Consider the following 25,021-nt stretch of genomic DNA (forward strand, 5'->3'; position numbering starts at 1 on the left):
CTGCAGTGATGGTGAGGCTGATGAAAAAGACCTCCAAGGTGTACGCCAGTGCCATTGTCACTGGCATCGCATTGAAACAGCACCATTACCAGTTCAACATTGGTGTAGAGAAGAACAAGAGGTAGGAAGGAAGGGAGAAAGAAGCGCAATATAAATTAAGGCATTTTGTGACACTGGAATTTAGACAGATGAGGGGGGATCTTATTGAAACATATAAGATAATTAGGGGATTGGACACAGTAGAGGCAGGAAACATGTTCCCAATGTTGGGGGAGTCCAGAACAAGGGGCCACAGTTTAAGAATAAGGGGTAGGCCATTTAGAACGGAGATGAGGAAGAACTTTTTCAGTCAGAGAGTGGTGAAGGTGTGGAATTCTCTGCCTCAGAAGGCAGTGGAGGCCAGTTCGTTGGATGCTTTCAAGAGAGAGCTGGATAGAGCTCTTAAGGATAGCGGAGTGAGGGGGCATGGGGAGAAGGCAGGAACGGGGTACTGATTGAGAGTGATCAGCCATGATCGCATTGAATGGCGGTGCTGGCTCGAAGGGCTGAATGGCCTACTCCTGCACCTATTGTCTATTGTCTAAAGAGATTCTCTTTGTGATCCTGAGGCTCTGGTGAATGGTTTTCTGCAAGTTGATGCCTCATGGTGTGCGCTTCTGATTGATAACTTTCCAGAAGTCCTTTAGATGGATGTTTTCAAATCCATCTTCCTTTAACCAAAATTGCTTGGTTCCGCATACTGAAGATCAAAATCCAACGGCAACAAAATTTCCCTGCAATTTGAGCCACGATTTACCTTCCTCGCTTAATGAATTTGAAGAAATTAGGTTACTAAGATATTAAATTCCACATGCCTATTTCAAAATGCAACCTCTGGTGTTTGGTGTTTCTATATAAAATGCTCTACTATGACATTTTCTTGGCAATATCCCAGTACAATAACATAAGATGGTACATTGACCTCTGAAGGTAATCAAAATGAATTGTGTTCACTTTCAACCCACTTTCAACTACATCATCAGCAAATGTAATGATACTGTGTCGGCATCATACTATGTAGGGGTCTTCATTAAGATAAGTACCAGAAAAAAAGATATAGACAATGAAATTCTTACTGTTTTGCAAAACTTGTTAACAGAGCAGCATGCAAAGTCCAAGGGGCAATGAGGAGCTCACATTCAGTTCTGCAGGCTTTGGGTAGAGATTGGAGCCTGTCACTTCATGCAAAAAAGTGGACAACCATCTTGACCATCATTTTGCCTTCCATTTCAGCAGAAGACCCCAACATCTGAAACTTCAGACTTCTGGCATGCAGGTTTAGGCTGTTGCTTTAACTCTGGATGTCACTGTTGGAAGGACCTCATGGTTCATTGTTAAATCTGGCATATCTCTGCCCAGGTATCTGCCAAATGGATCCAAGGAGCTGCTGCTTTCCACTTGTAAAACAATGTCCGTCAACACTGTCACCTGACAATGCCTCTGCAATTGTCTATCAGTCAGACTGCAAGCCTACAATGCCCCTGCTCTCGTTGAAGTAACGCAGTCTGAAATCACAGCTTGCCGGCCTCCCTGATGTTGAACTGTGCTGGAGCACTGAACAAGTAAACGGGGAAATACACATTTTAAAAAATCCACAAGGATGCTAAACTGACACTATTATGCAAAATGAAATGCTTCAATTTATAAATTTATGCAAATTTTGAGTGCGAGTGCTCAAGTGAACAGTGAAATGATCAGCAACAGAGGGAGGAAAGCTGGAAACATTTAGCGGGTCAGGAAGCACCTGTTGAAAGAGAAACAGTTAAAACTTCAGATGTGGGACCCTTCATCAGAATAGAGAAAGCTGTTGGACAATTGGCAAAGGAAGCATTTGGGACTGCTAGTGTAACTAGTGGCAACAGATCAGCAAACAGATAGTGGTGGAGTTTTGTAGTGAGCAGCAGACCACCTAAGGGAAAATTCTAGTACAGTCGAGAGTAGGTTCAGCCTGACACATATCTGCCCTAGAACAGTACAGCATAGGAACAGGCCCTTTGGCCCACAATATCTGTGCCAAACATGATGTCATCTGAAGTGGGTCTCGACTCAAAATGTCACCTATTCTTTTCTCCGGAGATGCTGCCTGACCCACTGTTACTCCAGCATTTTGTGCCTATCCTTGGTGTAAACCAGCATCTGCAATTCCTTCCTACACATCAAGTTAAACTAATTTCTCCTGCCTACGTGTGATTCATATCTTTCCATTCCCCACATGTCCATGAGCCTATCCAAAAATCTCTTAAATGCCACTATCATATCTGCCTCCACCATTACCTCCGGCAGCATGTTCCCAGCATCCTCTGTGTAAATAAATTGCCCCCCACATCTTCTTTAAACCTTGCCTCTCTCACCTTTGCCCTAAGTGCATCATTTGATAGAATGCCTGTGTATGCTTCTCCCATGTGCAGATAGATGGTTGTTACCCAGTGCCTTCCTTTTACACAGTGGCTCAAATACAGATGGTACGGCACACTGCCACAAAAAGGAGGCAGCATGATTACAGCCAGCCACTTACAGATTACAGCCAGCCACCTGTTGTCACACTGAAACTGAACATTGGAATGCCTATTAACTATCACGCTTCATGGTTAACATGTGGCGCCGATAACGTTGCATGTTTCATGTATGTCATCAATTGTACCCTGCACCATGAGAAAACCTGAAAAGCCACCAACCTTTCCGTCTAACTATCTGATACAAAGTGGAATGGAATGTATTCAGATCTGTTGAATAGAAAATGAATGTGAGGTATGGTAGGTGTTCCCGTACATCCATCACTGCACACTCTCTATGTAGAAAATGTACCACACACATGTCCTTTAAACTTTACTCCTCTCACCTTAATGCAGTGCCCTCCAGTATTTAACATTTTCACCCTGGGAAAAAGACTCTGACTGTCTAACCAAAGGATGTATCTCATAATTTTGTAAACTATTACATCCAAGATGTTTATAGAGAGACAGAAAACAGCAACACCGATCTCTGTGCCAACACAGGTCCCAACACTGATCTCTGTGGAACACCACTAGTCACAGTCCTCCAGCTAGAATAACATCCCCCCCCCCCCACCACCAGCCCCCACCTCCACTACAAACCTCTGTCTTCTATGGGTAAGCCATATATGAATTCAAACTACCATGTCACCATGGAGCAGTCTACAACAAGAATCCTTTTTACATGTCTTACTAAAGTCCATATAGACACCATCCACTGCCCAATCCTCATCAATCCCTTTGTCACCTCTTCAATCATGTTTGTAACACATGATGTGCCTGGCCAAAGCTTTGTTGACAATTCCTAATTTGTCCATTCTGTCCAATGCAAGTAAAATGGTTATCTTTGCATGAGTGGATTAAAAAAAAAACTATATTCTTTGGATTATAGTATGGCGGGCAGAGCCATTTTGGTATCGAACCGTTGTTTGTCGGGCTTGAACTCTCGCGTGGACCAGAACACTTGCGTGGACCGGGCGTGATCTGGGCAACCAATTGCGGGGTCAGGGGGGGGCAGGCCGTCATGTGTGTAGGAGAACAAAGGACTTGCAGTAAAAGATTAACTTGTGTGTGCGCACGAGCGACGGCACGATAATAGTTAAATATTAACATGATGCACGCGTGAGTGATGGAAATGTATTGGTTAATTATTAAACGAAGTGTTTACACAACGCATGGACCTCTACAGTGGTGACCCCGACGATCCAAAAAGGCCTAATTTGGATTTTATCATGTCCGCAGCCGACCACCCAGACCAGCAGAACGCAGTTTCCATCAAACTGCCCACTGTCTGGACATCACAGCCCCACGTGTGGTTTGAACAGGCTGAAGCCACCAGCCGACGGCAAGTTCAAGGGCCTCAAAATGCACTTGCGCACTTTCAGTCTCAGCCGCCGCAACAGGGCAGCCAACCCCCTGCACATGGATGGCCTAGGCCACCTCAAGCAGTCCATGCCTATTAAAAGGAGTGTTTACACAACGCGTGGACTTTTACAATAGAAAAATAAATTGTGACCCTCAGGGAGCATGGCAGAGCAGGACATGTGGCACAATGTTTTCTTGTGGAAGAGTCTCAAATGAGGGGATATAGTTACTGGATTAGGGAGTGGTCATTTAAAATGGAAATGTATAGGAATTGGTTCTCACAGAGGGTGGTGACTCCCTGGAATTCTATATCCCACAGGCTTGAGAAGGCCAGATTATTATTTAAAGAGGAGGTAAAGGCAGTTCCCGGGTTATGCAAGGGTTCCCGATAATGTCTGTGACCTAATTTTTCCATGTCAGAAACGTATGTTTACCATAACAACCCATATCGTATTGGTCTGCAAACACAACCTATACTAATTAAATATCTTCTATGTTCACCCAAACACTACCAATAATTAAAATCTTGGAAAGAGTCAGTTTCCACTTGTTTATGAATCCATTTTATTAAAATTATTACTGTCTTGAAAACATATCTAGTATTTTATGGGAGAATTTGTGCAAAGTTGGGTTTCCTGAAGTCAAGTCTGTAATCCGGGGAGCCCCTGTAGATATTTTTTAAAGCGATTGAGGAATTGAGAGTTATGGGGATCTGGCACTGGGGAGGAGTTGAGGCCTGGGGAACATCAGTCATGCTCGTATTGAATGCTGGGGCAGAATGAGACACCGAATGGCCTCCTCCTATTCATCTTTCTGATGCAACTCCATTTTGCATCAATAGATATGAAACTGCTGGGTTGCAAATATCTCCAGATTGGAAAGATCATGATGCATTAAAGTTGATGGACACATTGACCTGAACAGTCACAAGCAACCTGATGGGATAGGCGGGTATATTTGTTGGTAGTCTTAAGAGGTACACATCTCATGCATCTTCCTTCAGATCATAGGTCCTCATTCTCCCTTCTCCTTCATTCAGCAGCTTCCATTTCTCTCCATGCGATCTGCTCACTCCCTCAGTAATGCTAAATTCCAAGAGGAATAGATGCACATCTTGAACATTTAGTTCATACAGAAGCTCTAGCTTAAATTTTTGAAGATTTAATGACCTCTAGAAAGCACCAAAAACTCACACAATTGTGACAACAGCCAGTAAAAATAAGGCAACTTCTAACCAGCGAGTAGAGATAAATTCGTTAAATAAGGGTGACAAGGAATTTTCCACTACTGTGGACTTTGAGAAGCTGATTTCCAAACATGGTAACGCTGGTATCAGATCAGTGTTGAATACAACTCAACATCGCAACCTGCCTAATCTGTACACTTCCAGTGAGGGTCAGCTGTGCTCCTACGATCACCATCACAACAATGTTGGGTAGCAAGGTTTCTGTGATGTATATGTGATGTAAATGCCAGTGCCCCCTTGAGGCCAAGAGCAGAAGCTGGCCAATGGGCTTGTGCCTTGTGACTGAGGTCAGATGACCTTCTACGGCCAATGGGCTTGTGCCTTGTGACTGAGGTCAGGTGACCTTCTAGAAGTTTCCTGGTGAAGGAACAGTAATAAAATCTTCTTACAAGATGTCGGGCGTATATTCATTGTGCTAGCCACAACAGGGTCTTACAGAGGACATTACATGGTGTCAGAAGTAAAAAGCAACTAAAGAAAAGAATGTCTGGACTCAAGCCACCGGGACCACTCTCCCTGCAAGGGAACTTGGCCAAGAATTATAAGGACTGGATAAGGGCATTCCAGCTGTACGATACGGCAACAGAGACAGAGTCAGAGTCAGAGTCAGAGTCAGAGTCAGAGACAGAGTCAGAGTCAGAGACAGAGACAGAGACAGAGACAGAGACAGAGACAGAGACAGAGTCAGAGACAGAGACAGAGCCAGAGTCAGAGACAGAGACAGAGAGAGTCCGAGTGTCGGGTCCCTGCCGGCAGGGCGACTACGGGGATGAGTTCCAGGAAGAACCTGAGCCGTTTCTGGGAGTTGGAGAGAAAGATCGTGTGCGTGGGCAGGAACTACGCCGAGCACGCCCAGGAGCTGGGGAACCCGGTGCCGGGCAGCGAGCCACTACTCTTCCTCAAGCCTCCCAGCACCTACCTGCGAGAGGGCTCCCCGCTGCGCCTACCCCACTACGCATACAACATGAATACGACACAGAATGGGTTGGAAATACGACTTGCACGAGAAGTGGGCGATTGTCCAAACCCCCGGCACAGCTTGTTATGTAAAGTTGATAGTTTTGTAGTTTGAAGAGCATTGTGTTATTTGTGGTGTTTCATCCACATTAAATTTATGTAAGTAAAGTGAAGGGGGAGATGTGATGTAATTAAAGTAAAGGGGGAGATGTGATGTAATTAAAGTAAAGGGGGAGATGTGATGTATATGTGATGTAAATGCCAGTGCCCCCTTGAGGCCAAGAGCAGAAGCTGGCCAATGGGCTTGTGCCTTGTGACTGAGGTCAGATGACCTTCTAGGGCCAATGGGCTTGTGCCTTGTGACTGAGGTCAGGTGACCTTCTAAAAGTTTCCTGGTGAAGGATCAGTAATAAAATCTTCTTACAAGATGTCGGGCGTATATTCATTGTGCTAGCCACAACAGGGTCTTACAGAGGACATTACAGTTTCCACAACAAATATGCAGCTGCCATACTGGAAGTTTTGCAAAATGTACATTGTGGAGCCCAGTTGTAAGACGTCTCTTCATTTTGATCACAAATATTCTGGAAAACCCACGTTTATGGATGGACCCAGTTAAGCAGCGCTGCATCAGTTCCAAGCAAAGGATTTGCCAGTAATCATTAGTCCACCGATCTTCAGCCCAAAATACATCCAGCCAGACTAATTCCATTTATTCCCTAAGCTTCTTTACTAATCTGAAATGAAGATGTTTTGGCAAATATCTTCTTGAAGATCAAAACAAACTAAATCTACTAGATTAACCTCATTCACTGGGTTAGCTGCCTTAAACAACTCCAGTGAAAGGCAAAAAAAATAATAAATTAAACCCCAGCATTTTAAATCTGAATTTGTCAACAGCTACCTTACAATATTTCTGTATCTTACCACTTACTAAGATTTTACAGTGGCAATTTCTGCATTGTTACTTTGCTCTTCTTAAAAAATAAGAATCTCTATTTTGGTTAAAAGAAGCAATCCCAAGGGCCAAGTGTATTTAATTGTGATACGCACTGGTACCAATGAAATTATTATTTGCTGCAGCTTTATAGCCACATTAAATGCACCAACACAAATAAATACAAAATATATTAACAATTAATTTAAGTAAACCAAACTCTGATGGTGCAAACCCAAGTATATAACACAACTTTAGAAGTGCAAACTTCTCAGTAGTTGTCGCTGAGGTAGTGATGTGGTTAGAGCTATACAGGCTGATTGAAGAGCCTGATGGTTGACAAGAAAAAGCTGTTCTTGAACCTAGAGGCAACAGTTCTCAGGCTCCTGTACCTTCTTCCCGATGGTAGCAACAAGATGAAAGCATGGCGAGGGTGGAGCGGGTCTTTGATGATATTAGGTGCCTTGCCACCAGAGAGGTTAATATTCACAGTGGACCAAGCAATGTCTATCACTTTCTGAAGCCTCCATTGTTCTTGACACTGGATAATTCACAATCATGATAAACCCATCCAAGTAGCACCAACAATGCTGAAACCCTATTACTCAGTCAACTGGTAAGGCATGCCACTTTGCTTCTGTGCCTGACATCAGATTCCTGAAACAGGCACTTTGGTTCTGATCGGACAGAGGGAAAAATTCAAAGATGCGCTCAAAACTTAATTGAAAAATTATGTAACATCCCCACTAACTCCTGGGATTCTCTGACCCATGAACAAACTTTGAAGAAGCACACAGAAGCCTTCTGTAAGTGGTGGAAGGCGCGCACAACCTAACAAGCCAACACCCTGTCAACCACTTCCTGTCCCAGCTGTGAAAGTGACCATGGTTCCCACCTTGACTACATTAGCCACTTCAGAACCTACATACTGTGATGAGATCAAGAGACATCCTGAGGGACTACCCAAGAAGAAGAATTGAAGACCGAACATGCCAATAAATACAAATAGTCATCTCAAAGCTCAATTACTCCTTTTTTTGTTGGCCTAAAATGTGGTTTATTTTGGCTCCCACAAAAATAGGTGAAATAGCCAAAAATAAAGTTTATAACAGCAGTTTTCACCAAAAGCATGCATTAAAAGACCTGCAAAGAAAGAGGTCCAGGTATAAGATCATGGCCAAAGGTCCTTCCACAGAATGTCACACATCCTATTGAAGGCAGCCTTGGAAAACTGGAGCCTGCAAGCCCATTGTTCCAGAGGTGCTGGTGTATGATGATGCCTTTGAAGGCTCCATGCAAGCAGACTATTCATGAGTGGAGATGCCTTTGCCTATTGCTCCACAGTTGAGACCCGCTCTTATCGACCAACCAAGCAGTAATGACATCTCCAGTGGCTTCAACACTGAAGTACCCAAGCAGTGATTACCTCCATAGCTCAATGTTGGAGATGTATTCAAGAGAGAGTTCAAGAGTTAGCTCTTAGGGCTAACGGAATCAAGGGATATGGGGGAGAAAGCAGCAACGAGATACTGATTCTGGATGATCAGCCATGATCATATTGAATGGCGGCGCTGGCTCAAAGGGCCGAATGGCCTACTCCTGCACCTATTTTCTATGTTTCTAAAGCACTCTCTGATTGGTTAGGCATGCTCTGCGGACTTTTGAGTTGAGTTTGAGTTGAATTTAGTTTATTGTCACATGTACGGAAAAGGTTTTGTTTTGTGCTAACCAGTCAATGGAAAGATAATGCATGATTACCATCGAGCCATCCACAATGAACTGATACATGATAAAGGGAATAATGTGAATTATGTTTAGTGCAATATAAAACCAGTAAAGTCTGATCGAAGATAGTCCGAGGGTCTCCAAAAAGAAAGATAGTAGTTCAGAAATGATCTCTAGTTGTTAGTAGGGTGGTTCAGTTGCCTGATAACAGCTGGGAAGAAACAGCGCCTGTATCCTGTAGTGTGTTCTGAAGCAACCCAGTCAGAACTGTGGATGACAGAGAGTGATGAGCGTTGGGCTATACTGGTAGCTTTTCATGATCATTGTAAGCTGAACTCCTTTTTGTGCTGGTAGGAGTGGAATTGGGCACTGCGTACATGGCAATGTTATTAGGTGCACTGAAAGATATCAGGTATGCTTGCATGGTCACTACATGAAAAGAATTGTTTCAGCTGGATATGGTCTGGTACAATCCCCTCCGAATTAAGCCAGTTAAGGCAAAAATAGGCATTAATTGATCCAATTTCTCAACTAGCTCATACATGTGCAGTAAAATGCAACGTCCAGCGATTGACTAAAAATGAGAAGTAAGGAAACAGTTTCCTGGCTAATAATGTACAGCTGTTTCACGGATGCACATCTGTTTCTTGAACTTCTTTATTCCTAACCTTTAACTTTATATCCCTTTGCTCATTCCTCGTTATTTTACACTTGATCGCTTGAATACATTTAAATGTATTTGCTAACTTTATTCGAACATTCATCGAAAACAGGCAGATCAGTATTGATGAAGTAAGCAAATGCTTACATGGGGCATTTTTCAACCACCCACTGGGACAGATGATGTGACCATTTATAGTCTAGATTCCAAAGACAATGGGGTGAGGGCATTTCATGAAGAAATTCAAGCTCCTGCAGCTGCATTTACAGCCAATATTTGCTATATTTCAGTGCGTTTGTACAATCGGCCCATTTGAAATATTGTCAAGCTAATTATACAGTTGAGTCTTTTATCCAAGGAGAACAAGTGCAGTGGAGCAGATGATGCATGAAATATCACAATTTGGGAGACTGGCTTGACAAATCATTATTCTGCAGAAGGTCTGAAGAAGGGTTGCAACCCAAAACGTCACCCATCCTTTTTCACCAGAGATTCTGCCTGGCCTGCTGAGTTACTCCAGCACTTAAACCAATATATGCAGTTCTTTTCCACACATTCTGAAGAAGGATCCTGACTCAAAACATCGTCTGTCCATTTCCTTCCATAGTTATTGCCTGACCTGTTGAGTTCCTCCAGCAATTTGTTTTTTGCTCAAGTTTCCAGCATCTGCAGTCTCTTGTGTATCTTGATTAACCCCAAACTTTTTCTCTTCCCTATCTGTCATTGTTTAAATGTACGTATTATACGACAGGCTGCATTGCCCCATTTAATCTTCACATATACAGTGACAGTAACTGAAATATGCACAAACTTTACAAAACCATACTGGAGTTATGGTTCCACTTCCTCTGCCCCCTGAGGAATGTTATATATACGCACAATGATGCAATTGGCCAAATCCACACAGTAACTATGAAAGTAAATGGTTAAATGCACAGGGTCAAAATTTAATCTTGATTGATGAGATGAAGGCTATTTATTTAAGGAGTAGCAGGGGTCCTACATCAGTTGTGCTTTGTTACAGTCAACACAAATAACAGCGCAATTGTTTATACTGCCTCTGTTAGAATATCCCACTCAGATATTGGAAGTGGTTGTAGGGACATAGGGATTGGCCAGGTAATAGAACCCTCGGATTGGGTTACGGTCACGGGGTGAGGAAGCGCGGGGTATTTAAATGCTTGGCGCCAAACGTTAGATTAGAGATTAGATTAGTGAGTAGAAGTTAGTGTTCGTCCAGAAAGAAGTCTGTTGCGTTTGTTACGGGTTTTATACCAATAAAGGATTTGGATAATACCACTCGTCTGGACTCACTACATTGGTGACCTCGAACGTAGGAAGAAAGTAGCAGCATGTCGCAGGTGGGAGCGAGTGCGGGCGAAATCCATCTACCGCCGTTCTGGGCCCATCAGCCGCACCTGTGGTTTGTGCAGGCAGATTTCCTATGGGCGTTTTCCTTGGTCGCAGACGTCCGAGGGAGGGGCCTACAACCCTCGGCTGATGTACGGCCTCGGGGTACTGGGCCAGAAGCTTCTACAAGCGCCGCCCCACCCAGCCTAGTTATCCAGTCCATTACCACGGCTCCCGGTCAGTTCGATGCGGTCCTGGCCGACTTCCCGCAGCTCCTCGTCCAGCGTTTTGATTCACCTTCGGAGAAGCACGGGGTCGTCCATTTCATTCCAACCGAAGGGCCGCCGGTTTTTGCCCGGGCACGGCGCCTCCCACCCGACAAGCTGGCCAGGGCGCGAGAGGAGTTCCTAAACTTGGAGAGGTTGGGAATTATTCGGCCTTCGAGTAGTCCGTGGGCCTCCCCCTTGCACATGGTTTCCAAAGCATCTGGGGGGTGGAGACCATATGGTGACTTCCGTCGGCTCAACGCGGCAACACGGCCGGACCGCTATCCGATTCCACACATCCAGGACTTTTCAGCTAGCCTGGAGGGGGCGACAATATTTTCAAAAATTGATTTGGTGCGGGGATACCATCAGATCCCGGTCCACCCGCCGGACATTCCAAAAACAGCGACCATCACCCCGTTCGGACTGTTTGAGTGGTTGCGTATGCCTTTCGGCCTTAAAAATGCAGCTCAGGCATTCCAGCGTCTGATGGACCGGGTGGGTCGAGGGTTGCCATTTGTCTTTATTTATCTAGACGATATTTTGATTGCCAGCCGTTCGGTCCAGGAGCACTTGGTCCACCTCCGCACGGTGTTCCAGAGGCTGCAAGACCATGGCCTGATTCTCCATCCGGACAAGTGCCAATTCGGCCTGTCCGCGGTGGATTTTTTGGGTCACCGGGTTACTCCGGCCGGTGCAACTCCTTTACCAGCTAAGGTGGACGCGGTCCGCTCTTTCCCCCGCCCGACTACCATCAAGGGCTTGCAGGAATTTGTGGGCATGGTCAATTTCTATCATCGGTTCGTGCCTGCAGCAGCTCGGGTCATGCGCCCCCTTTTTCAATGTCTCGCAGGTAACCCCGCGGAGTTGGTATGGTCCGTAGCTGCGGAGACGGCTTTTGTTGCGGTCAAACAGGCCCTCGCCAATGCCACCATGCTGGTGCACCCGCGCTCCTCCGCCCCCACAGCTCTGACGGTGGACGCCTCAGACGTGGCGGTGGGTGGGGTTTTGGAGCAGCAGGTTGACGGTGAATGGCAGCCTCTTGCGTTTTTCAGCAGGCAGCTCTCTCGAGCGGAGCTCAAGTACAGTGCGTTCGATAGGGAGCTCCTGGCCCTTTATTTAGCAGTCCGCCACTTCCGTTATTTTTTAGAAGGCCGTTCTTTCGTGGCCTACACGGATCACAAACCTTTGACATTCGCTTTTGCTAAGGTTTCTGATCTGTGGTCGGCTCGCCAGCAGCGGCACCTAACCCTCATTTCGGAGTTTACGACCGATGTCCGTCATATTGCGGGTAGGCTGAATGCCGTTGCTGATGCCCTGTCCCGGCCGGCCATTCCCTCCGTAGCCGTGGTTGGTAAACATGTGGATTTCCAGGAGCTAGCGGAGGCTCAGCGCCTGGAAGGAACTGCCGCGGTGTACGCCTCCACAACCTCGGGACTGCGTTTAGAGCAGGTGGCGTGTGGCCCCACAGGTACCAAGTTGTGGTGCGACGTTACTCTCCCACGCCCTCGCCCGGTGGTGCCTGCTGCTCTGCGGCATAAGGTTTTTGAGGCCATTCATGGCCTGGCACATCCGTCCATCAGGGCGACTTCAGCCATGGTGGCCGACCAGTTTGTCTGGCATGGCCTGCGAAAGCAGGTGGCAGCCTGGGCACGCGCCTGCATTCCGTGCCAGACCTCCAAAGTCCATCGTCATGTCCAGCCCCCACACCAGAGATTCGAGGTTCCCCCCGCCCGTTTTTTCCACATCCATGTGGATTTGGTGGGTCCATTGCCCTATTCTAGGGGTTACACTCATCTACTGACGGTGGTTGATCAGTTCACTCGTTGGCCGGAGGCGCTCCCGTTGTCGGACACCTCGGCGGCCTCCTGTGCACGGGCCTTGGCGTTGCATTGGGTGGCTCGTTTCGGGGTCCCGGCAATCATCACTACAGATCGGGGAGCCCAGTTCACCTCGTCTCTCTGGGCCGTGCTGGCGCAGCTGTATGGTGCTCGATTACAGCAGACCACCGCCTATCATCCCCAAGCCAACGGGATGGTTGAGCGTTTCCATCGGCAGCTGAAGGCGTCCCTCTGTGCTCGCCTGACTGGCTACGATTGGGCTGACCAGCTGCCTTGGGTCCTCCTCGGCATCCGTACGGCCCCGCGGGCTGAGCTGGGCACATCTTCGGCCGAGCTCGTCTACGGTTCGCCCCTGTGGGTGCCGGGCGACATTCTCCCTTCCACTCCCGCTTTGCCGCCATCCGTCACGTCAGTCTTGGGCTCTCTCCGGGAACGGGTGGGTTCTCTGGCTCCAGTCCCCACCTCTAGTCACGGAAGCACAGCAGTTCACGTTCCTTCGGAATTGCGGAGCTGTGATTTCGTGTTTCTTCGGAAAGATTGCCACCGTCCCCCTCTCCAGCCGGTTTACCAAGGCCCGTTCCAGGTGCTCAAAAGAGGGACTGTAACCTTCACCTTGCAGGTAGGAAATCGTCAGGAGCTGGTTTCAGTGTCCCGTCTCAAGCCGGCCCATTTAGACCAGGACCTCCCCGTGTCGGTGGCTTAGCCGCCGCGCCGGGGCCGGCCTGTGGCTACTCGACTGGTCCCGTCAGCGGCGCCCAGCTTACCACCTCTTGGGCCTCCGCCGCCTATGGTTGGTCCCGGGCTGCCGTGGTTCATCAAGTGCCCCCCGTCACCTGCACCCTCCGCTCCAGTGGACCCCCCATCGCCTCCAGCGGCGGCGTCCACCCCGCCTCCTGTCACGCTGGGGGTATCGGTTTCCCCCATCCGTACACGTTCTGGGCGGGAGGTTCGGCCGCCCGTGAGGTATGGTTTCGAGGGTTCTGGGGGGGGTCATGTAGGGACATAGGGATTGGCCAGGTAATAGAACCCTCGGATTGGGTTACGGTCACGGGGTGAGGAAGCGCGGGGTATTTAAATGCTTGGCGCCAAACGTTAGATTAGAGATTAGATTAGTGAGTGAAGTTAGTGTTCGTCCAGAAAGAAGTCTGTTGCGTTTGTTACGGGTTTTATACCAATAAAGGATTTGGATAATACCACTCGTCTGGACTCACTACATGGTATGCTGATGCTGCAGGAATTACCCTGCTAAGATTGTAAAACAAAGAGGGTTCCTTCTGCAGAAGCCCCACAGGGCGTGCTTACTGCTGAATCAGGCTAAAGAAATGGCCGAGTCTATGTTTCCTCATTACTAATGGCTCCCACCTTTAATGGGCCAATTACTGAATACAAAGAAAAATACTGGAGATGATTGAAGCTGGCATGCAAAAAAATGGGCTTATGCTCGCCAACCTTATTATAGTTTGTAACATGTACTGCAAACATTGGGAAGGGGGTGGGGGATAAGGGGCATTGCTTACAGATTCAAAGAGCGGGTCCGACTTTTATAAAGCTTTCATTATAACATGTCCCATATTAATATTTGACAAGTGCCGTTCGTCATGTTCCACCAGCTCTTAAAGAGTTACACAGCAGAAACCTGACTCCTGCTCACTAAACACAAGGACCCTGTGCTCTCTCTCCAAGGGAGCAAGAGATCTTTTCTCCACTCCTATACCTTGAACGCTGGTCGCTCAGGGGGGCTTCTGATCAGGGAAATTGGGGGATGTCTGGCATTCCACCTCAGCCTGCAGCTCGCTTTCACAGAGGTACAATGGGCTCATTTGTCCCTGAGCCCTGAAGCACGCTGGGAACGGACCCATTCAGTACAGGTAATTTACTACATTAGTTACTGCCACACAATCCCCTCTTTTATGCAGCACATCTGTGAAAACAACAGTGCCTCCTCCTTCCAACCGCACCCCCCCCCCTTCCCCCTCCCTCCCACCCGTACGGCCACTGCCACACAAAATCAGTTCCATACGTTTTCTTCTTTCCACTCTGGCGTCACCCACACCCTTTCCCCTCAAACATGCAGTGTGCGTGAATTCTGAGGACTCCCTTGCTGGCGACAGGCAAACGAACGCGGGCACAGCGGACCCATGGCCGGAACCAACTGTTCGTCAGGTCTTGACCACGCAGACAGCACAAAGCAGGCAGGCACTCTGAGCTGCATCACCGTTACGGGCCCAAGTGGTAGAGTCACAGGGAGATATCAATGCCTTTATTGCGATCAGTGCTTGGGCAGCAAACCTGCATTAGTGTGGCAATGTCAACAGAATGTCAGTGCGAATGGTGAATGTGTGCCAGCTTGATGACGTGTCCATTGGTGTAAGCCATGAGTGTGTGTTTGTGTAACAGAGTGAGTAATGGAAGTCTTAATACATTGCTTCAAGCTTCCTTAAAGTCTACGTCAAGAAGTGACCAGTGAATGGACCTGCTCTTGGGACCAACTTCAGGAAATCATTAGAAAAGAGGATGGGTCGTAACTAATGTAACATCAATCTTTAGAGGGGAGTTTACAAAACGCTGCCTCTTACATCTGTTGTGGTTAAGGTATTAGAAGGATCCTGAGAGAGTCATGAATTATTTTGTTGAGGGAAAGTCAGTGTAGATTTATGGGAGGAAAGGCTTGCCAAGCAAATTGATTTTCAGTCTTCAAAAAATGATGGGAACCCCAGGATTGGAAAAGTTTCCAAAGTCAAGCTCGCTGATCCCAAAAACTAACTATCCTCACTCGCCAGTGGGTGACTGATGAATGAAGGCACACCCACCTGATGTACAAAGATTCCAACAATGTCTTACCACCAGCACTGGGGGAGTTCAGCCGATCAGGCAGCATCTGTGGAGAGAAATGTACAGTCGAAGTTTTGGGTCGAGACCCTTAATCTGGTAGAGATTAGAAGAGGTGTGGCCAGTCAAGGAGCAAGGTGATTGCAAATAGGGCAGCACGGTGGCGCAGCGGTAGAGTTGCTGCCCTACAGCGAATGCAAAGCTGGAGACCTGGGTTCGGGCCCGACTACGGGTGCTGTCTATACGAAGTTTGTAGATTCTCCCCGTGATCTGCGTGGGTTTTCTCCGAGATCTTGAACAAGAAATTGTGGTGAGCAAGACTCAAGGACGTCGTGGTCAGTGTGGCAGCTGAGCATTTTCCTGTAGAGATGAAGAGAAATGGACCACTTGGAACATCCGGAATCGGCCGGTCAAGAGTCAACACAGGTTGTGGCTCATGGCTGTGCTACAATGCCTGAGAGCTAGGATTGGAGTTTGGGGTGGGATAGGGAGGGGCACAAAGGAGGCCACTGCTGGAAGATTGTCGGAAGAAGTGAGATGGGTTCACGCAGTGAGAGAGATGGGCACCTTTTGATTGGCATGGGAAGAAGAGACTGATGGTAGACACAAAATGCTGGAGTAACACAGTGGGTCAGGCAGCATCTCTGGAGAGAAGGAATGGGTGATGTTTCGGGGCGAGACCCTTCTTCAGACGAGACTGATGTTGAGACAAGTTTGGGTTTTGTCTACTAACAGTAGCACAATGGCCAGTAGCTGCAAAACACTTCCTTGGAGTAGGTTGATGTGTATCAAACACAAATGGCTACATTTCCACTCCCCATCTCTACCCCCCCAACTGCAAGTTCAATGCAATAGTGCTGAACCAATTGATGGCCCTTCATCATGTCCTAGATCTTCCATGACAATGTCCAACGATTGATAATGGTGCCAGCCACTGAGAGGATGAAGCAAGACAGAACAGTGATTACATTCTTCTCAAAGTCATCTTTGATGCTTTTGGCAAGATTTAATTGTGGGTTACTATGAGTTACACAAATTAAAGAATGCATTTTAGGTGAGGCTAAATATGAGCAAATGTTTGAAAAAGTGAACAGGAAGCAACAATGGATGTGGGCAGTGCCGAGGTAGATGTGAGGGAGTAAACAGAAAGACTTTGCAGAAACAAGGATCTGCAGATGCTGGTTTACAAAACACAAAAGACACAATGCTGGAGTAATTCAGTGGGTCAGGCAACATCTCTGGAGAACATGGATATGTGCTGTTTCAGGTCTGGACCCTTCTTCAGATCGATTGACTTTGCACACACTTTCAAAACAGAGGATGCATTATATTAAATCAGGCTGAGAATCGGTTCTCAGCTGCTGAAAGGATTTCCGCTGAATCCAATACATGGAATCTCTTTCAGGAGTTATTTTGGTAGCTTTTCAGGGTTTGGGGAATTTGCTATCAGGACTCATAATGGAACATTGAATGGATGCAGATAGCATATTCAAATCTTCTGTGGCCATCAGAAATATCTCATGAAATCCAAATCACATCACCTGCATTCCAACATGCTAGAGTTGGAGCAATCAATTGTTTGGCTTTTCTGCACTTTTCTACACTTGGCAATAACACAAATTCACAGCACACAGAACCTTCCCAACTCCATCCACAACTCTCACCCCCACTAAACCAAATTAGCTTGAATTTATTGCATATCTAAGAAGTAATTATTTCTATTGATGGTATATATAAGGATTACACGTTGATATCAAAATCACTTATTTCTATAGCTGACAAGAGAGTGGAAAACTCAAATCAACCGCCTGTACATTATCACCTGAAGAAGGGTCCAGACCAGAAACATATCACCCGTCCATGCCCTCCATAGATGCTGCCTGACCCACCGAGTAACTCGTGTTTTGTATTTTGCTCTGTAGTTTTTGTGATCTTTACAGTGCATTATTACTGTTACCCTATCTCTCAAACATATCAACTAATTCCACTGAGTTTTTCTGACTAAATTTCAGTTTTTAATAGCAGATTTGCTTTAAGCCAATTAAATTTCAAAAGTAAGCTCTGATATTTACTATGGTGGAATTTCAGAGCAAAGGGTGGAGTTGTGACCAGGAGGAAGTCTGCTTACCCCGAACACCATACTGACCGAGGGATCCAGCCCCTTTTGCATATTACTTGTCAGATTTTAGATGCAGATTGGTCAGAAGATGTGCATGGCCTCCTACCTTTTTAATGTTCCTATGTACAGTACTCCTTCAGTGCTGCTCTGGAGAGGGTCAGCCTAGATCGTTTGCTCAAGTCACCAGAGTCGATCTCTCACCTCTGCAGATTTCTAAATTATACCTCTGCTGGGATAGCCCAACCATGTGCAGTTTATTCTTACTTCCTGGACTAGAAATGCCAAGACATCAAGGATTTGGAAAATTGGCTAATCTTAACTCAAGCAAACTGTGAGACAAATAGAGACCTATTTGCTAAATTGTATGTTGGACTGCTTCTCAAGCCTGTTACCAGGGAGATTAAGAAAACAAACTTTGCATCACATTATCAGAACAAGCTTGCTACAAGACTTTCAATTCAGCTGGCTTGTCCAAACTCTACGCATGAAGACTGTTTTAAAGAGTAGCCATATATTTCTGTTACCTCATCTGAGCCGTCATCTTTGGGTGAGTCATAGTTTTCTTCAGCAACATTAAAAATCATAAAATTAAAGGAGCACACAGCACAGAGGGAGATCATTTGGCCATCACGTCTATGCTGCTTCCTTAAGGGAAACATCTGCCTCATTGCTTAGTAAATTTCCAAGCTTCATATCATATGCAAACTTTGCAATTACACCTTTTATATTTAAGACCATAAAGTGTGGTATAAAGCACCTTCTGAGAGACACCGATGTATATATCCCTCCATTCCAAAATATTATCATTCCCAATTATTTTCAAATTTATGTGCCTAAACCAGTTTTGTATCCATTCATTCATTGACACTCAAATCGTACAGGCTTTAGTTTTATTGATGAGATACAATTTTAAGTACCTTTTTAAAATACATAGACACTATATTAATGACACCACCCTCAACTACTTTGTCAAAGATTTGATTAGGTTTGTCAAACACAATGTGCGGTTAACAAACCTGTATGAGCTTTAATTTTAAAATATGTTTTGATATGTGACATTTTGATCTAAAAAATCTTCCCATTCCTGCTCTAAATGGCATTGTCCTTATTCATTCATCCTGCCTTTTCCTCATACAAGTATAACAATTCCAGCTTCCTCAATTCCTATGTCATCCCCTCCTACCCTAGATCGACTGACGGACTTGTGGCCAGTGCGCCTTCATATCTCACTCTTATCTCCCATGGAAACACAGGCTACACTCCACGAGCACTGCACAAAGTTACCAACCTTTTAAGTACCCGTGGCGAAACAAGGAACTGCAGATACTGGTTTACGGGAAAAAACAACACATAGTGCTGGAGTAACTCAATGGGTCAGGCAGCATCCATGGAGAACATGGACAGGTGATGATGTTTTGTGTCGGGACTCTTCGTCAGACTGATTGTGGGGGGGATTTCAGAAATACCTGGAAGAGAGGGCCAAGACAAAGCATGGTGATTATAGGTGAACACAGGTGAGGGGTTTTCTTTTTAATATGCAAATGGTTAGACAACAGCCCGAGATGAAAAAGCAAAATATCTGGGCCAAAAAGATTGAAGAGTTGTGAATTGCAAGGTCAGAGGAAGGAATGAAGGGGGAGGAGGAGGTGGAGGGAGAGAGAAAAATAGGTGGGAGTCTAGGTGGAACACAGGGTAGAAGGGGGAAGGGGGAGCAAGTAGGCTGCTGGGGTAGCAAGGGGAAGGGAGAGGTTTTTTTGGTTACCTAAAATTGGGGAATTCAATATTCCTACCATTGGGTTATAAGCTACCCAAGTAGAATATGAGGTCTGTTCCTCCATTTTGCATGTGGCCTCACTCTGGCAATGGAGGAGGTCTAGGATAGAATGGTCAGAATGTGAATGGGAAGGGGAGTTAAAATGGTTAGTAACCAGGAGATTCAGTAAGCCTTGGCGGACTGAGCACCTGTGTGGCAAAATGATTACCTAGTCTAGGTAATCTTGGTTTCGCCAATGTACAGGAGGCTACATCAGGAACGCTGTATGCAGTAGATTAGGTTAGACAAGAAGCACATGAGCCTTGACCTCACCTGGAAGTACCCTTCGTAACCCCTTGGTTCACTCATTCCTACCCACCCAAACCACCTCCCTCCCCAGGTACTTTCCCCTGCAACTGCAAGACATGTAATACCTGTCCCTATATTTCCTTCCTTGCTATCCAGAGACCCCACCAGTCCTTCCAGGAGATATCCTTGCTCTATCTTTTCACACCTTCCTTTACTGTGGCAGTAGTAGTAGTAGGACCCTCTTCTTTGCAAAAATAACAGTATCACCAAAATTTGCCACATTGCCAATGAACCCCTCCTCCCTCTGAGTTGCTACGTCAGTCTGTAGCAGAGTAGTTACTTCCTTGGAGTTTTGTTTTTAATAACCTCTCCAATTACATGACAGTTTGCATCCTAGCATCATCTCAACAGCCCTACCATTGAAACGGAGGGACATCCTCACCCATTTAAATAGACATGGCTATCACTCTTAATCATTTGCAACCAAGAGTTTTGAGTGGACAATCCATCTCAACTTCCCTGAGTTCACACTATCAGTCTTCAATCAATTCAGTTCATAGAGTCATAGATCCATAGAGACATACAGCACAGAAACAGCCCTTCATGTCCATACTGACCATCAACCATCCATTTATACTAATCCTACATTAATCCCATTTTTTAATTCTCCCGCATTCCCATCATTTCCCCTACCCAGTTATTGTTCCATTCACATTCGGGGCAACTTACCATAGCCGATTAACCAACCAACACATCTTTGGGATGTGGGAGGAAAACGGAGCACCCAGGAAAAATGCAGGGAGAACGTTGAAAATCCACAAATACGGCATCGGAGGGCAGGATTGAACATAGATTACTGGATTTATGAGGCAGCAGCTCTACCGATTCACCCAATGTGACATCAGACAAATGGCTGAATGAAGCAAAGCACAGCAGGCCATGATTCTAGCATAGATGTGCTCCAGAGATAGACAAACTTCCATGCAAAGTGGAAAACTACCTGACACAATAAAGCAGTATGTACTTTCATGCAGCAGTTCCTGACAAAAATGCACGCCTGAGGAACTAAATGGAAGGATTTGTGCCTCATAAGTACTCATCAAGGACCACCCTTGGCAGCCTGTCAGGGAGATGATAAAAAAGCTTGATGCATGTATCATCAGACTCAGGAACACCTTCTTCTCCTCAGTTATCAGACTATTGAACAGTTCTCCCATAAACTGAAGTGTAGTCCCAATCTTCCAACCAAGCTCATTACAGACACTAGAAATTTTCACCGGAATAGTAATGCTACAATGGTGCAAACTATATTTGGATGCCGCTCTAATCCCTATCACTGGCTGAGTGACCAGGAGAGGCTGAACCCCAGCATCATTGGTAACAGCTGGGTGAGAAAGAGACGCCTTCCTGCTAGCTGTGTTCGCTTTTTGCAAGTTCGAGGAATACTGAGCCACAGGGACAAACCCGAGACCACCAGCTCCACTGTGTGGTCAAGACTGGGGTGTTGGGAAGAAGCCTTAGACAGCTGGCACCTCTACTGAGGCTAAGACTGAGTGGCCGGGGCAAGCCTGTGACACCAGTGGCTCTTCATGCCCACAGACAACAAGGAACTGCACATGCACAGAGAAGCAAAAACTGAGCTGCCAGGATAATCCAAGACTGCCAGTCTGGCTCTTCAAACCCAAAGCTAAGACACCAGGATAAACCTGAGACTGCCAGCGCCTCCTATTGAGGCAAAGGTGAACTGCAGGGTTAAGCCCGAGATCACCATGCCTCCTCCTTTGAAAACCAGGACTGAGATGCTGGAACAACCCTGAGATTGCCAGTGTCCTGAAGGTGAGGGACAATGCCCCCATGTGCTCCTGGACTTTATTTGCCACTGTAATAAAATTCATCTTATGAGTTTACCCAACTACGAGTGTCAGTGTGGTCATTTCGAACCCGACATCAGGGTAATCAGCCTTGTTAATATCTCAACTACATGGCCAAGATAGAATCTGAAATAGCACAGGACTTACCTCCTACTCTCTCCAACGACTTGCCTCCACCCACCATCAGGTCAGGATTGTGGTGCAATACTCTTGTGTGGCATCCCAGTCAAACTCAAGATAATGAACACATTCCAGGATAAAGCAACCCTTGTCTACCACATTTAAAGCTTTGTGGACTCTACTACTGTTGTAATTATGCTGCAGTTATTTACCTTCTACAGGGTACACCACAGCACACAAGAAACCAGAATAGCACAAGAAAATAAGAGCTGGAGTAGGTCACCTGTCCCTCAAGCCTGCACTGCCATTCAATATTATTATGCCACATTCTCACAGGCCTCAACTCATCTTCTGTGCCATTTCCCCTTAGCCAACAATTCTCTAATCTATCACAAAAATATAAATACCGCCTCTTTACATTCCTTCAATGATCTTACCTCCAGAGCCCTTCAGGGATAACAAGCAAGTCACCACCCTCTCTGGGAGAAGAGATTCCTATGCACCTCCATTTTAAATGATTGATCTCTTGTAACTATGTCCCCTTGTTTCCACTTTCCTACAAGTGTACATCACAACATCTGTCTTGCCCACAAGGATCTTACATGTTTCAATAACATCATTCCTCATTCTGGGAGACTATGACCACAGGTCTTTTTGTTGTTTATGATAGCACAAATTATTCATTCCAGGAGTCAGTCTTGTGAATCTCTTCTAGACTTCCTTTCTTAAATAAAGGGACCAAAACAGCACAACCTTGTTGCGGCCCCTGCACTTTAAAAAAAAAAGCACTTTCTCTGTTTCTATATTACTATAGTCTGCTCTTTGTTACCTTTCTTCTTTGCACTACTGATGTATTCATTTATGATATGATATAACCTGAAAAGTAGGCAAAGCAAAGCTTTCTGCTGTATCTTGGTACATGTGTCAATGATAATCTAATACTAATACTTACTTTTTAAACTCATAATTTAAAAGCTTTTTTTTCTTTGACCACCTATATATATTTGATTCTCCTGCTTTCTCCAACACCCAACCATGAAGCACCTTAAGCACTCAGTAGAGCCACCATCTCACAGCTCCCGTGACCCGGGTCAATCCTGACACTGTCCCAAGTTTGCATGTTCTCCCTGTGACTGTTTCCTCGGGGTGCTCCGGTTTCCTCCCACAACCCAAAACATGCGGATTGGCAGGTTAATTGGCAACTGTAAACCTGTCCCTAGTGTAGCAGTGGAATCTGGGGGGAGTTGAGTGGGAAGTGGGAAAAATAATTTACAAAGAAAATTACAGGGAAAGAGGATTGTTCTGTAAACCTGCATGGACTCAGTGACCTGAAATGTGGACTATAGTGTTTATGTTAAAGATGTGATAGAAATGAAAAAATGTCAGTGTGTGAACAGTTGCCACTCAACATGAGGCTTCAGGTGACATCTTTCAGAAATTATAAGGATTAGTCTCATGAGGAGGTTTGCACTTCGTTTATTTAAACCCATTCAGATGCATCAGGCTAAAGTGAATACTGAGAGAGTAAGGCTGCTTGAATCAATACTGCTACCTGCTGGCAAAGTCTGAGAACTACATTGAATTTACACGGAATCTAAGTTCATGGACACATCTTGGATAGTTTTTTTTAAACACCTGAAATGTAATCTAACAAATCAATGTACATACCGAGGAGGAAAGTAGACATTGCACTGTAATTTATGCTCAGAGTGAGAGGTTTTAAGAGGAAAGAGAGAAACCGAGGCAGTGAGGTAATGAGGGACAGATTCAATGTAAAGTGAAGATAGAATGAAGATCAAATGATTAAAAAAAGGACTAGACAAGGAGATTGGAAGGCACACGATGGGCTTGACTGTAGAAGAGAGGCAGGCCAAGGTGGGATTTATCAATATGGCTCGAGCTCTTGGTTTGGTCTTTGATTAACATCAGGTACAGTTGTTAAAGAATGGAAGTTGATCTTTGTAGGAAGGTAGAAGATGGATTTAGCTTTGGTCAGTGATACTGTTGAAACAAGGGATACAATAAATAGATTCTCGGAATAATTCAACCAGGTTGTGTTGAGGCATAAGTAACAGATGATGCTTGTTAAAGTTTCAGAACAATCATTCCATTAATGGATCAGTCCTATGAGCGCACAAAATATCTTTAATTCTAACAACAATAGGTACATGATCACTTCACATCTACTGCAGTATGTATCATGTCAGGTACAGTATTTTACAAGTCACGAAATCTTCATTGCAGAAGCCTGGAAAATGTTTTCCCATATCTTTGGAGCCACTTTTTGATAAAGGCAGGCATCAATAATAAAATTCACCGTCCCTTGCATTGAGGATTAGGAAAAAGGTATTTGAAGATCAAGACCTCAGACCTAGCATAAAGCTCTTGTTCCACTGGACAGCAATGGTCATTGAACATCAAGGTGCTTCCTAGACCTGGTCTACCTGCATGAGGTATCTAGAAGCACTGGAAAAATACCACCATGGCGGTCTCTGCAAAATCTTCCGTCACTGGAACGATAGGCGAGGTCAGTGTCCTCTCCCAGGCTAATATTCCAAGCATTAGGGACCTAGTTACCCTCATACAGATATGCTGGACAGGTCACAACAATCCAATGCCAAACACCAGAATCCCAAAACGTTTTTTCTGTTCTGAGTTCTGCCATGGGAGGAGGCTGTAAAAACGACTCAAGGATGTTCTCAGTGCTTTTTTAAAGAAGTACAACATCCCCACAGATTCCTGGGAAACTCAGGTCAATGGATAAAGAGCAGACAAACTGGTATTGAGAACCTCTTGGGGCCCTGCATGTGATGGAAGTAACAGCACACTAATCACCCACCCACTCACCTCGCTGGTCAACTCCCGCCCTATCAATGCAAGAATTTGCAGTTTCCACATTGACCTCATTAGCTACCTCAGAGTCTACAAAAACAGAGTGGAAGAAAGTCATCCTCAATCCCGAGGGACTGTATAAGAGGAAAAAAAAGTACCACCACATGGATGGTGGGTATATGAACAAGCTGGCAGAGGAGGTAGTTGAGGCAGATACGATAACATTTAATAGATATTTAGATAGGTACAGTTAGAGCTCTAGGGGCTAGTGGAATCAAGGGATATGGCGAGAAGGCAGGCACGGGTTAT

The 25,021-nt window shown here is 45.5% G+C and overlaps 1 protein-coding gene across 1 annotated transcript in view; it reads right to left on the reverse strand.

Moving 5' to 3' along the window:
• Positions 1-25,021, reverse strand: part of LOC144599067 (uncharacterized) — a 227,982-nt gene that overhangs the window by 195,799 nt on the left and 7,162 nt on the right. The gene's annotated exons all lie outside the window — the stretch shown is intronic.

This window comes from Rhinoraja longicauda, chromosome 13, assembly GCF_053455715.1.
Source record: "Rhinoraja longicauda isolate Sanriku21f chromosome 13, sRhiLon1.1, whole genome shotgun sequence".
Classification (NCBI taxonomy): domain Eukaryota; kingdom Metazoa; phylum Chordata; class Chondrichthyes; order Rajiformes; family Arhynchobatidae; genus Rhinoraja; species Rhinoraja longicauda.